The sequence below is a fragment of the Callorhinus ursinus genome, unplaced genomic scaffold, assembly GCF_003265705.2.
Source record: "Callorhinus ursinus isolate GAN/ISIS: 27379988/994484 unplaced genomic scaffold, GSC_fseal_2.0 scaffold33, whole genome shotgun sequence".
Classification (NCBI taxonomy): Eukaryota; Metazoa; Chordata; class Mammalia; order Carnivora; family Otariidae; genus Callorhinus; species Callorhinus ursinus.
The window spans coordinates 13637686-13650266 of record NW_027397095.1 but is presented as its reverse complement, the minus strand read 5'-3'; the positions used below and the strand labels follow the sequence as shown (position 1 = coordinate 13650266).

General features: G+C 38.9%; 1 non-coding gene across 1 annotated transcript; it reads left to right on the top strand.

Moving 5' to 3' along the window:
* Positions 1 to 1113: 1113 nt before the first annotated feature.
* LOC112809332 (U6 spliceosomal RNA) lies at positions 1114 to 1220 on the top strand. The gene has a single exon (XR_003204555.1). It is a non-coding gene; the product is annotated as a U6 spliceosomal RNA (small nuclear RNA).
* The last annotated feature ends 11361 nt before the right edge of the window (positions 1221 to 12581 follow it).

Here is a 12581-nt window from a genome sequence, read left to right as displayed (position 1 = left end):
GGATTGGTGCTATTAAGAGCAAAAAGGTCTAGGTTTCTTCCTACTCTGGAGATTATTTTACATACTAGTACTTTTCCTCATAGTCTGTCAGTATCTGTGTTACTAAATATTCCTAATAAGAGTGATGGAATTTCTTCCTTATGTGCTTTTTTTTTAAAAGAAAGCAATTATTTTATAAAGCATAATAAATGTATGGTATTCATGTTTATTAAAAGACAGATTGACAGGTTATACCTTAAAATGTCCAGTAATATGCTGGGTTTTGTTGATGTTTTGGCTTCTTCATAGTCTTTTTTTATATACATAATATTATATTAGTTTCAGGCCTATAACCTAGTGATTTGACAATTCTATATATTACTAAGTGCTCACCATAGTAATGTAGTTACCATCTATCACCATACAAAGTTATTATAATATTATTGACTATATTCTCCATGCTGTACCTTTAATCCCTGTGACTTACCCATTTTACAAGTAGAAACTTATACCTCTTAATTTTTCTCAAACATTTTGCCCAACCCCCAGACCCCCTTATGTGCTCTTTTATTTTCCTTTAAAAAATACTGTTTATATTTTTGTATGAAAATAACGGCTGTACTACCATGTTTGCATATATACCAATATTGGAAACAATTCAATAATGAATCACTTCTAAATCTTTTAAAGAACATACAAACATTGGGGCGCCTGGGTGGCTCAGTTGTTAAGCTTCTGCCTTCGGCTCAGGTCGTGGTCCCAGGGTCCTGGGATCGAGCCCCCCGTCAGACTCCCTGCTCGGCCGGAAGCCTGCTTCTCCCTCTCCCACTCCCGCTGCATGTGTTCCCTTTCTCGCTGTGTCAAATAAATAAATAAATCTTTAAAAAAAAAAGAACATACAAACATTAAAACACTGATTGATTATAGAAAGTAGAGTGGAGAGGGACGCCTAGGTGGCTTAGTTGGTTAAGCGTCTGCCTTTGGCTCAGGTCATGATCCCAGGGTCCTGGGATCGAGTCCCTCATCAGGCTCCTTGCTCAGCGGGGAGCCCGCTTCTCCCTCTGCATGCTGCTCCCTCTGCTTGTGCTCTCTCTCTCTGACCAATAAATAAATAAAATCTTAAAAAAAAGAGTAGTGCTCGCTTCGGCAGCACATATACTAAAATTGGAAGGATACAGAGAAAATTAGCATGGCTCCTGTGGAAGGATGACATGGAAATTCTTGAAGTGTTCCATATTTTTTAGGAATAACATGGAGGACATTAGGAGAAGGAAGGGAAAAATGAAGGGGGGTGGAATCAGAGGGGGAGATGAACCATGAGAGACTATGGACTCCGGGAATCAAACTGAGGGTTTTAGAGGGGAGGGGGTTGGGGGGGATGGGTGAGCCCAGTGATGGGTATTAAGGAGGGCACATATTGCATGGAGCACTAGGTGTTATACGCAAACAATGAATCATGGAACACTACATCAAAAACTAATGATGTACTGTATGGTGACATAACATAATAAAAAAATTATACAAAATAAATATAGAAAAAAGAGAGTGGAGGGAAAAAACCTTTAGCTATCATTTTCAGTAAAGAGAAGCACTCTGAGGAGAATCAAATCAATTAGTAATATTCATCTATATTGCAAAATAATACATACATAGAAAAGTTAGTGATCATACTGATTTTATTACTTTTTCTAAGCCATTTTATCTCCCTCACAGTCAATGCAAAGAAATAAAACAATATAAAGAAAAATATGTCCTCATTATTATTCACAATAAAAAAGGTCTGCTTCATTCTACAGGCCTGGGTATATTGTATAATATGGACCACTTAAAGGCTTAAGTGGATCAAAATACCATTTTGATTCTTACTGAATAGAATTTCATCCGTATTTGGTGATAGGACTGGCTCCATGGGAGCTGTAATGTATTGAAGCATTTCTTTGGTATCCCCAGATCTCACATTAAGTAAAAAAAAACCCTACTCAAGAAAAGATAACAATCGTCTGTCCATAAATTATATCCATAGGCTCCTTCTATTTACTTATTTATTTATTTAGAGTGCATGACAGGGGGGAGGGGCAGAGGGAGAGGTAGAGAATCCTCAAGCAGCCTCCGTGCTGAGCATGGAGCCCTATGTGGGGTTCGATCCCAGGACCCTGAAATCACGACCAGAGCTGAAATCAAGAGTCAGTCACCTAACCAACTGAGCCACCCAGACACCCAGGCTCTTTCTTTAGTGTAAGGTGGGAAAAGGGGCCCTTTTTCGAGTACATGGATACAAGCGTTGTTGTGGTCTAAAGATTGTTAAATTGATATTGTGTCTGCTATAAAGAAAATAAGGTGTACATCAAAATGACTGCCAGATTAAGAAACTTCCACAACATGTTTCAGTTCTTCAAATAATTGAGCAAGTTCCTTTTCTAGGCTGATAGTCTGGTATTCGCATTGCTGCTGCCCATGAGACTCATCACCAGAGGTAAACGATTCAGTTGAACCACCTGGTAGCTGTTATGGTAACAGATGATACTTTAAAAAAATTTTTTTTAAAGATTTTATTTATTTGACAGAGAGAGACACAGCGAGAGAGGGAACACAAGCAGGGGAATGGGGGAGGGAGAAGCAGGCTTCCCACGGAGCAGGGAGCCTGGATGTGGGGCTCAATCCCAGGACCCTGGGATCACGACCTGAGCCGAAGGCAGACGCTTAACGACTGAGCCACCCAGGTGCCCCTAAAAATTTTTTTTAATTTTTAATTTTTTTTGAGAGAGTGTGCATGAGCGGGGGTAGGGGCAGAGGGAGAGAAAGAATCTCAAGCAGGCTCACACTCAGCACAGAACCTGATTTGGGGCTTGATGTCAGGACCCTTAGATCATGACCTGAGTCAAAATCAAGAGTCAGTGGTTTAACTGACTAAGCCACCCAGGTGCCCCGTTAACAGATGATATTTTCATTTTTTGAAAGTTCAAGTTTGCTCTCTTGGTCTGTTGCAAGGGCAAAGTAGATAAGAAACTGGGTATCAAAGAAAGCTTTGGACGATTGTCATTGGCTACTTTAATAACACGTACGCCATCTCTAACTGATGCAACAATAGCATGGAGCCCTTCAACATGTAGTAATTTATTTTATTTTATTTTATTTTATTTTATTTTATTTATTTTATTATTTTATTTTATTTTATTTATTTTATTTTATTTTATTATTTTATTTTATTTTATTTCTTTTCTTTTCTATTCTATTTTATTTTATTTTATTTTATTTATTTGTCAGAGAGAGAGAGCACACAAACAGGAGGAGCGGCAGGCAGAGGGAGAAGCAGTCTCCCAGCTGAGCAGGGACCCCGATTTGGGACTCAGTCCCAGGACCTCAGGATCATGACCTGAGCTAAAGGCAGACACTTGACTGAGCCACCCAGGCGTTCCTGTAGTAATTTTTTAAATTAAGTGTTTAATTTCAATTCCAGTATAGTTAACATAGAGTGTCATATTAGTTTTCGGTGTACAATATAGTGATTCAATAATCCCATACATCATCCAGTGCTTATCAGGACAGGTGTACTCCATAATCCCATCATCTATTTCACCCATCACCCCTCCCCCACTTCCCCTCCAGTACCATCAGTTTGTTCTCTGTAGTTAACAGTCTGTTTCTTGGTTTGCCTTTTTATTTTTTTCCTTTCCTTATTTGTTTTGTTTCTTAAATTCCACATATGACTGAAATTATATATTTGTATTCTTCCGACTTATTTTACTTAGTATTATACTCTCTAGCTCCATCCATATTGTTGCAAATGGCAAGATTTCATTCTTTTTTATGAATGAGTAATATTCCGTTGTATATATACCACATTTTTTATCCATTCATCTATCAGTGGACACTTGAGCTACTTTCCATAATTTGGCAATTGTAAAAAATGCTACTATAAACATAGGGGTGCATGTATCCCTTTGAATTAGTGGTTTTGTATTTTTCAGGTAAATACCCAGTAGTGCAACTGCTGGATCGTAGGGTAGTTCTATTTTTAAATTTTTGAGGAATCTCCATACTGTTTTGCACACTGGCTGCACCAGTTTGCATTCCCACCAACAGCGCAAGCGGGTTCCTTTTTCTCCCAAGTGCTCGCCGGTACCTATTGTTTCTTGTGTTTTTGATTTTAGCCATTCTGACAGGTGAGGTGATATCTCATTGTGGTTTTGATTTGCATTTTCCTGAAGGATGTTGTACTTTGTCCGATCCTATTTTCTGTGTCTATTGAGATGGTTATATGGTATTTATCCTTTCTCTTCTTTTTTAAAAAAAAATTTTACTGGGCATATTGTTTTTTTTTAAAAAGATTTTATTTATTTATTTGACAGAGAGAGCAAGAGAGCACAAGCGGGGGAGTGGGAGGCAGAGGGAGAAGGAGAAGCAGGTTCCCTGCAGAGCAGGGAGCTCGATGTGGGGCTTGATCCCAGGACCCTGGGATCATGACCTAAGCCAAAGGCAGACGCTTAACCGACTGAGCCACACAGGCACCCCTATCCTTTCTCTTCTTGATGTGATGTATCACATTGATGTATTTGCAATCATTGAACCACCCTTGCATCCTGGCAATAAATCCCACTTGATCATGGTGGATGATTTTTTTAATGTATTGTTGGTTTCAGCTTGCTAGTTTTTCATTTAATATTTTCACATCTATGTTTATCAGAGATATTGGCCTGTAGTTCTCTTTTTTGTGGTATATTTTCTAGTTTTGGTATCAGGGTGATACTGGCCTTACAGAATGAATTTGGAAGTTGTCCTCCTATTTTTTGGAGTAGTTTGAGAAGAATAGGTATTAACTCTTCTTTTTTCTTAATTATTTATTTTAGAGGGGAGTGGGAAGGGCAGAGGGAGAGGGAGAGAGAATCTTAAGTGGACTCCATGCTGAGCATGGAGCCTGACATGGGGCTCAATCCTACAACCCTGGGATTACTACCTAAGCCAAAACCAAGAGTTGGACACTCGACTGACTGTACCACCCAGGTGCCCCAGGTAGTCTGATAGAATTTGCCTATGAAGCTGTCTGGTCCTGAACTATTATATATATAGGGAGTTTTTTGATTACTGATTAAATTTCATTGCTGGCAATCACTCTGTTCAAATTTTCTTTTTTTTTTAAGATTTTATTTATTTATTTGACAGAGACACAGCAAGAGCAGTAACACAAGCAGGGGGAGTGGGAGAGGGAGAAGCAGGTTTCCCACTGAGCAGGGAACCTGATGTGGGACTCGATCCCAGGACCCTGGGATCATGACCTGAGCTGAAGGCAGATGCTTAACGACTGAGCCACCCAGGCGCCCTCTGTTCAAATTTTCTAATTCTTCCTGCTTCAGTTTTGGTAGTTTATGTGTTTCTAGGGATTTATCCATTTCTTCTAGGTTGTCCAATTTATTTGGCATATAATTTTTCATAATATTCTCTTACAATCCTGTGTATTTCTGTGGTGTCAGTTATTTCTCCTTTTTTTATTTCTGATTTTTAAAAATTATTTATTTATTTATTTATTTATTTATTTATTTAAAAGATTTTATTTATTTATTTGACAGAGAGAGAGTGAGAGAGCACAAGCAGGGGGAGCAGCAGAGGCAGAGAGAAAATCATGCTCCCTGCTGAGCACGGAGCCTGATGTGGGCCTTAATCCCAGGACCCTGGGATTATGACCTGAGCTGAAGGCAGAGGCTCAACCAACTGAGCCACCCAAGCGCCCCTATTTCTGATTTTTTTTTTAACTTGGGTCCTTTTTTTTTTTTTGATGAATCTGGCTAGAAGTTTATAAATTTTGTTGATCTTTCAAAGAAGTAGCTCTTGGTTTCAGTGATCTGTTTTATTGTCTTGTTAGTTTCTATATCGTTTATTTCTGCTCTGATCTTTATTATTTCCTTTCTTCTGTTGGTTTTAGGTTTTGTTTATTTCTTAGCTCCTTTAGATTATATTATTTATTAGAGATTTTTCTTGCTTCTTGAGGTAGGCCTGCATTGGTATAAAGTTCCCTCTTAGAACTGCTTTTGCTGCATTCCAAAGATTTTTGGCTATTGTTTTCATTTTCATTTATTTCCATATAATTTTTTAAATTTCAAATTTGATTTGTTGGCTGAGCCATTCATTGTTTAGTAGCATGTTATTTAACCTCTATGTATTTGTGCTCTTTCCAGATTTTTTCTTGTTCATTTCTAGTTTCATGGTGCGATGGTCAGAAAAGATGCATGGTATGACTTTGATATTTTTGAATTTGTTGACACTTGTTGTGTAGCCTAATATGTGATCTGTTCTGGGGAATGTTTTGTGTGCACTTGAAAAGAAAGTGTAGGGTGCCTGGGTGGCAGAGTCAGTTAAGCGTCTGACTCTTGGTTTCGGCTCAGGTCCTCATCTCATGGGTCGTGAGATAGAACCCTGTCTCCAGCTCCATGCTCAACAGGGAATCTGCTTGAAGATTCTGTCCCTCTGGCCTTTACCCCACTTGCATGTGTGTACTCTGTCTCTCTCTAAAAAATAAATAAATGATTTTTAAAAAGTAGGCCAATACTGTACTAAAACATTGTTTTAACAGAGAAAAACCAAATCATAATTTTGTATCAGTGTACTTTTGATATTAAAGCTCATTTTATTTAATTAAATTTATTCCAATTTTAGCTAGTCCTGATCGTGTATAAGATTACTTTCCAAAGATTCCTTTTTTTTTTTAAGTAGGCTCCACACCCAGAGTGGAGCTCAACATGGCACTCGAACCCACCATCCTGAGTTTAAGACCCAAGCCGAGACCAACTGAGCCAGCCAGGTGACCCCCAAAGATTCCTTTTTCATAAACCTTCTACAACTTTCTTTTTTTTTTTTTTTAAGATTTTATCTATTTATTTGGGAGAGAGAGTGCGGGTGTGTGAGTAGGGGGAGGGGCAGGGGAAAAAGAGAGAATCTCAAGGACTCTGTGCTGAGTGCAGAACCTGACTCAGGGCTTGATCCCAGGGCCCTGAGATCATGACCCCAGCCGAAATCAAGAGTCAGACGCTCAACCGACTGAGCCACCCAGGTGCCCCTACAACTTTCTTTTTTACATTGAGATTTTGTGCTGTTTTTCCTCTTCCCCAGCCTCTCTTTAGGAAAAAAATTACTTTATTTTCACTCAATAAAATGCATTTCCATTCCTCATACCTTCTTTTACTGAAAACGTACATCTTACTTTTTTTTCAAATGGAGTTGTCTCCCTTATTTTTTTTAGTAGCTTTAACCACATGTTAATTGGAATTCTTAACTCTTAGAAACCTTTAGTCCTAGTGAAAACAAAGTAGTAAGCAAATGTGAATTGTCTGTTAATAGCAGCATTCTTTAGATTGGCAAATTATGAATACATTTCATGATTTCTAGAAACATATGCTTCTTTACAGTACAACCTTTCAATAAAGCATGAAGAATATTTACTAATAGTCCCAAATTTATCTTTACTTTCTCTTTAATTGGAAAGACAAAAGTAGATAAATCTATGCTCAGTAATTAATGTTTTATTATTTTATCTTATTTGGAAATAATGTAGATATTTAATGAATTTAACTTAACACCTCACTTAACCTAAAAGCAAAAGTTTAAGGTTTCAGGTTACCAAAATGATCTGAGCAAACATTTAAAAAGTTTACCTACAAACCTTTTTTTTAATTTACACCTTTTCCAATTTACTTGTTCTTAACACATGTTTAGATTGCCCACAAAAACTCCATTAGACATCAGACAAAGTCAACCATTATTTTTTTAGTTATTTATTGCTGAGAAATTTTTTAACAGAGGTAACATGGATTATTTTGATTTTAAATAAACCCAGGCAGAATAAAGGTTTTATATTTAATGCTAGTAACTCTAAATGATATAGGAAATGGTTGGGGTTTGGAGCTGATGGCCAAGAAAGAATTCTTGAGACTTTTTTGGTGCAAAAAGTTGGTTTTATTAAATCACTGGGACGGGACCTGTCGGCAGAAAGATGTGCACTGGGGTCATGAGAAGTGGCTGACTACATACTTTCAAGTTGGTAGGGGGTTAGGGATAGCTTAATTCTGAAAGAATTTTGGAAGCAAGGTTTCCAGGACCTTGAGGGGGCCAGCTATCTTTAGGAAGAGGTCATTTACTACGTCTAGTAAAACCCTAATCGTGAGACCCTTCAGATGTATCTCAGTGGGCCATATGCTTAGGGGATGATTACAAACATATATCTTGGGGGGTAGAGATAAAGGAAGTGTCCAAAGAAATTTTTGTATGTTAAAGTAGACTCAGGATACTGGGAGGCGGGCTAAGATTGCCTTTTGCCCTTAGGAAACCATCAACGTTGAGGCAGTTTAGTTCCTAGAAGAAGGTCTCCCTGCTTCAAGGACTTGTCAGTGGGCTGTAGGAGTTAAGGAAACTTAATTTTTTTCTTTTCCCTTTACTTCCCACATCATAAAGACATGTCTATTTTTGGGGCACCTGGGTGGCTCAGTTGTTAAGCGTCTGCCTTCGGCTCAGGTCATGGTCTCAGGGTCCTGGGATCGAGCCCCACATCGGACTTCCTGCTCGGTGGGAGGCCTGCTTCTCCCTCTCCCACTCCCTCTGCTTGTGTTCCCTCTCTTGCTGAGTCTCTCTCTGTCAAATAAATAAATAAAATTAAAAAAAAGACGTCTATTTTAATTAAACCAACAACATTAAATTAGCTTTAATACTTAATATTTTCCAGGGCGCCTGGGTGACTCAGTCGTTAAGCGTCTGCCTTCAGCTCAGGTCCTGGTCCCGGGGTCCTGGGATTGAGCCCCGCATAGGACTCTCTGCTCCGCGGGAAGCCTGCTTCTCCCTCTCCCGCTCCCCCTGCTTGTGCTCTTTCTCTCGGTCAAATAAATAATAAATCTTTAAAAAAATACTGAATATTTTCCAAGATCATGTGAACCTGAAATTCATTTGGATTGTCTTTCTTTTATTGTTGGGAATTTTTATGAATACTAAATTTATATAAGCATGTAATTTTCTAGAAGTCAATTAAAGTTCTTTTACAAATTAATTTTAGCAATACCATTGGGAGGTAGAAAGATATCTCACATTTACTGTGTGTGTGTGTAGACAACATAAACGGTATATACAATATACAAAGATATTATAGCTTTTGTTTGTACTAGTATCTTTGTCTCTTTTTTAAGATTTTATTTATTTGACAGAGAGAGAGAAAGCACAAGTGGGCAGAGCGGCAGGCAGAGGGAGAGGGAGAAGCAGGCTGCCCGCTGAGCAGAGACCCCGATGCAGGGCTTGATCCCTGGGATCATGACCTGAGCCCTGAGCGGAAGGCAAACGCTTAACCAACAGAGCCACCTAGTCACCCCAGTACTAGTATCTTTGGAGATGACATTACAGGCCCAATTTCCAAGCATCTTTCTCTACTTCTGCTGAAAAACTTCTCCCTTAAGTTTGCATTTGAAAGAATGGCTCTTAGGTCCTAGAGAAGATGGGGAGGGGGAGAAAATGTACATCACAAAGGCCCTGAGAAAGTACCTGCGTTTTCTCTAAGGTGGTGTTTTTTGGGGGCATATTTGCCTGTTATCAGAAGTGCTAAAATGTGGACACAGGAGCCTTTTTTTGCAGTTTTAATTTTTAGAAGTCCTCTCCCTCTGCTCTATTCTTCAGTCTCCGGTGATTCTGGGCTGTGTTTGCATTTCAAAATCATGATAAGATTTATAATTTCAGCGGAAAGAGAAAGAATGCAGATTTTTTTCTGAGAGTTTCAAGGTAATTGGTATTTAATATTTTCTTTCTGTTTTCTTTTTTTAAAAGATTTTATTTATTTATTTATTTATTTATTTGAGAGAGAGAGAAACAGCATGAGAGGGGAGAGGGTCTGAGGGAGAAGAAGGCTCCCTGCTGAGCTGGGAGCCCGATGTGGGACTCGATCCCAGGAATTATTTTCTTTCTGTTTTCTTAAGTGCCAAACAATTTGGTCTAATATTCTAATATAATATCTTTATAATATCTACAAGTATTTTGAGAGGAATAGGTGGGGTTTGGGGGTTGGTAAAGATAGGTGTGTTTTGATTTGTTTCTAGAGTTGCATTTCTGGTTTTGTATAGATTTGCAAGATAAAGACAGTTGTTTCTAATTCCCCCAAAGAACTGGATTACCGCCTGACTATCTGGAGATTGACCTGCTTCTTTAAAGTTGCTTGCACCAGGGAGATTGTTAACTAAATGGGAATTAGAAGATTTATGCTTTTGTAATGTCTGTATAAAGCATTTTAACAAAAACCTTTCTGAGTATGCGATTCAACTTCGGCTTCTATTAGCCCCTGAATATTGGCCTTTAGCTGATCACTTGTAGGATGACCTAAGAGAAATTTTGTTCCTTTGTGACGGTGTGGGGTGGGTGGTTGTGAATGGCCACTAATCTAATTTGTCTCTAAATTTTTGGAAAAAAAATATTTAAATTCAATTTTATTAACCTCTCTAAATTTGGTAAAATCTTCTCAAAGGAGAGGTTAAAGGGCTTTATAATTTAAAGGGTCTGCTGCTATCCAGAGGACATGAAATTTATTTTTGGTGGGGGTCTAGGATGTGTCTGCAAGGGATGTTGCATAGGAATGCCTGAAGCTGGCAGAGATTGACTACAGAGCCCTAGAAGATAGGAGCAAAATGAGCCTTACTGCCAGTCTCAGGGGCTTTTGTTCAATTCATTTCTGGCTTTTAGCATTTACATGAGCAGCCTGTATACTTTGGGTCTCAACATTAGGCTGGTGGCCATCTAAATTTTGCAGGGGAGGGGAAGTTAAAATAGGAAGATGGGGCTGGAATTGAAGAAGGGGATTTACGTTGGATATAGACATTAATTTTTATTTTAAGTCTAATCTGTTTCCTTTAATCTTGTCAAAGGAGTCCCTAAGGCCAGCTGTTATACTAATAAGACAGTTGAGAGCACTCTTTAATTTTTTTTCTTTCAAATATAACCAAATTAAAAGATCCATTGTATGGCCATTGACAAGTAGAATCTATTGATTTTTTTTTAAATAAAGATTTTATTTATTTATTTGTCAGAGAGAGAGAGAGAGAGAGAGCGAGGGAGAGAGCAAGCACAAGCAGGGGGAGCAGCAGGCAGGGCACAAGCAGGCTCCCCGCTGAGCAAGGAGCCCAACGTGGGGCTCGATCCCAGGACCCCAGGATCATGACCTGAGCCGAAGGCAGACGCCCAACTGACTGAGCCACCCAGGCGCCCCAGATCTATTAATCTTAATAGTGATTTAAACCAGTAAGCCTTTTTAAGGCTTAACTATGGACACAAGAGGCATACCCAAAGACAGTGTAAAAAAAAAAAAAGGGCAGCCCAAACAAGGTTCAGAAAGTTCACTTCCCAAAGATGGTCTAAGAAAGCAAAGGCCTTTGTTGTACAGGTGGTTAATTTATTCCAATATAGCAGTCTTTCACGGTGTCAGAATGGAGAATGTTCTCAGGTGCCAGTCTCAAGCCCCCCCTTCCCAATAAAGGAGTCTTTGAGTTAGGTAGGAAGTGCTCCAACAGCTTTTAAGTGCTTTACCCACGCCCACTAATTTTGTGGCTTTGGCTTTCAAGGTGTCCATTAGCAACAGGCTTTACCTCCTGTGCTTCATTAACCCACATCAAAGTTTGTCTTAAGTGACACTGGTCTGATGAGAAATGTGCACTCATCAGTCTGTGAGCTTGCCTTGAACAGCAGGCTTATTAGGGTCTATGCTTGTATTCCTACCCTATCGTTTTCCCTCCTTATGACAAATGATACAACAGACAAAGACAAAGTAAAACAAAGACCATCTCTGGAAAGAAATGGATCACTACTCTACCAAATTTACTGAGTCCCTAAGCCCAAGGAACTAGTTCCACAGATATTCTTTCCTGCTAATCTAAATATATATATAAAAGGCTTTTATCACTCTTGCTTCACTAGACTCCATAGACAGAGATTCCAGGAGGCTGACATGGTGAGAAATCTTACCTTCTCCTGGCTGTATGTCAGATGCCCAAGGACCTGTAGAATTTTTGGAGCAAATATCCAGTGGAAGTTTATCCTGCCAAGTATGGCAACTGTTGGGGAAGAAAAAATTTACTCTTTAAGGGTCTTCTAGCTGGTCTAACAATTAAGTTGACATGAAGCATATTAAAGGGACAAAATCAGATTTAATTACAAATGTACAGGGAATCCACACAGACATGAGATTCCAGATAGTTGGGCAAAGTGAGGTAAATATGTCCCAGAACTAAGGAGAAGGGATTGGGGTCTGGTACTTGAAAGGGAAGGAAAGCAATTCACAGGAAGATGAAAAAGAGTAATGTTTGGTAATAAGTGTTTGCTAAACCATCTAGAAATAATGGATCACAGAAAGGACTTTGATCAAACAGGTCTTGTTGGTTCTTCCCTGTCTACCATGTCATATTATAATATAGATATCTATATTGATCACTCTCTTTCTGGAAGAAGTCCTCTATATTCTTTGAGACAGTTAGGGGGAAGGTGAAATTTTCTTCCTGAGTCCTTTGGGCATTGATTATTTTCAGCTCAAAATAATCTTCCTGCCAAAGAGGCACATATTGGGGTGGCCTGCCCTGGGCCCCTACATGTGGAAAATA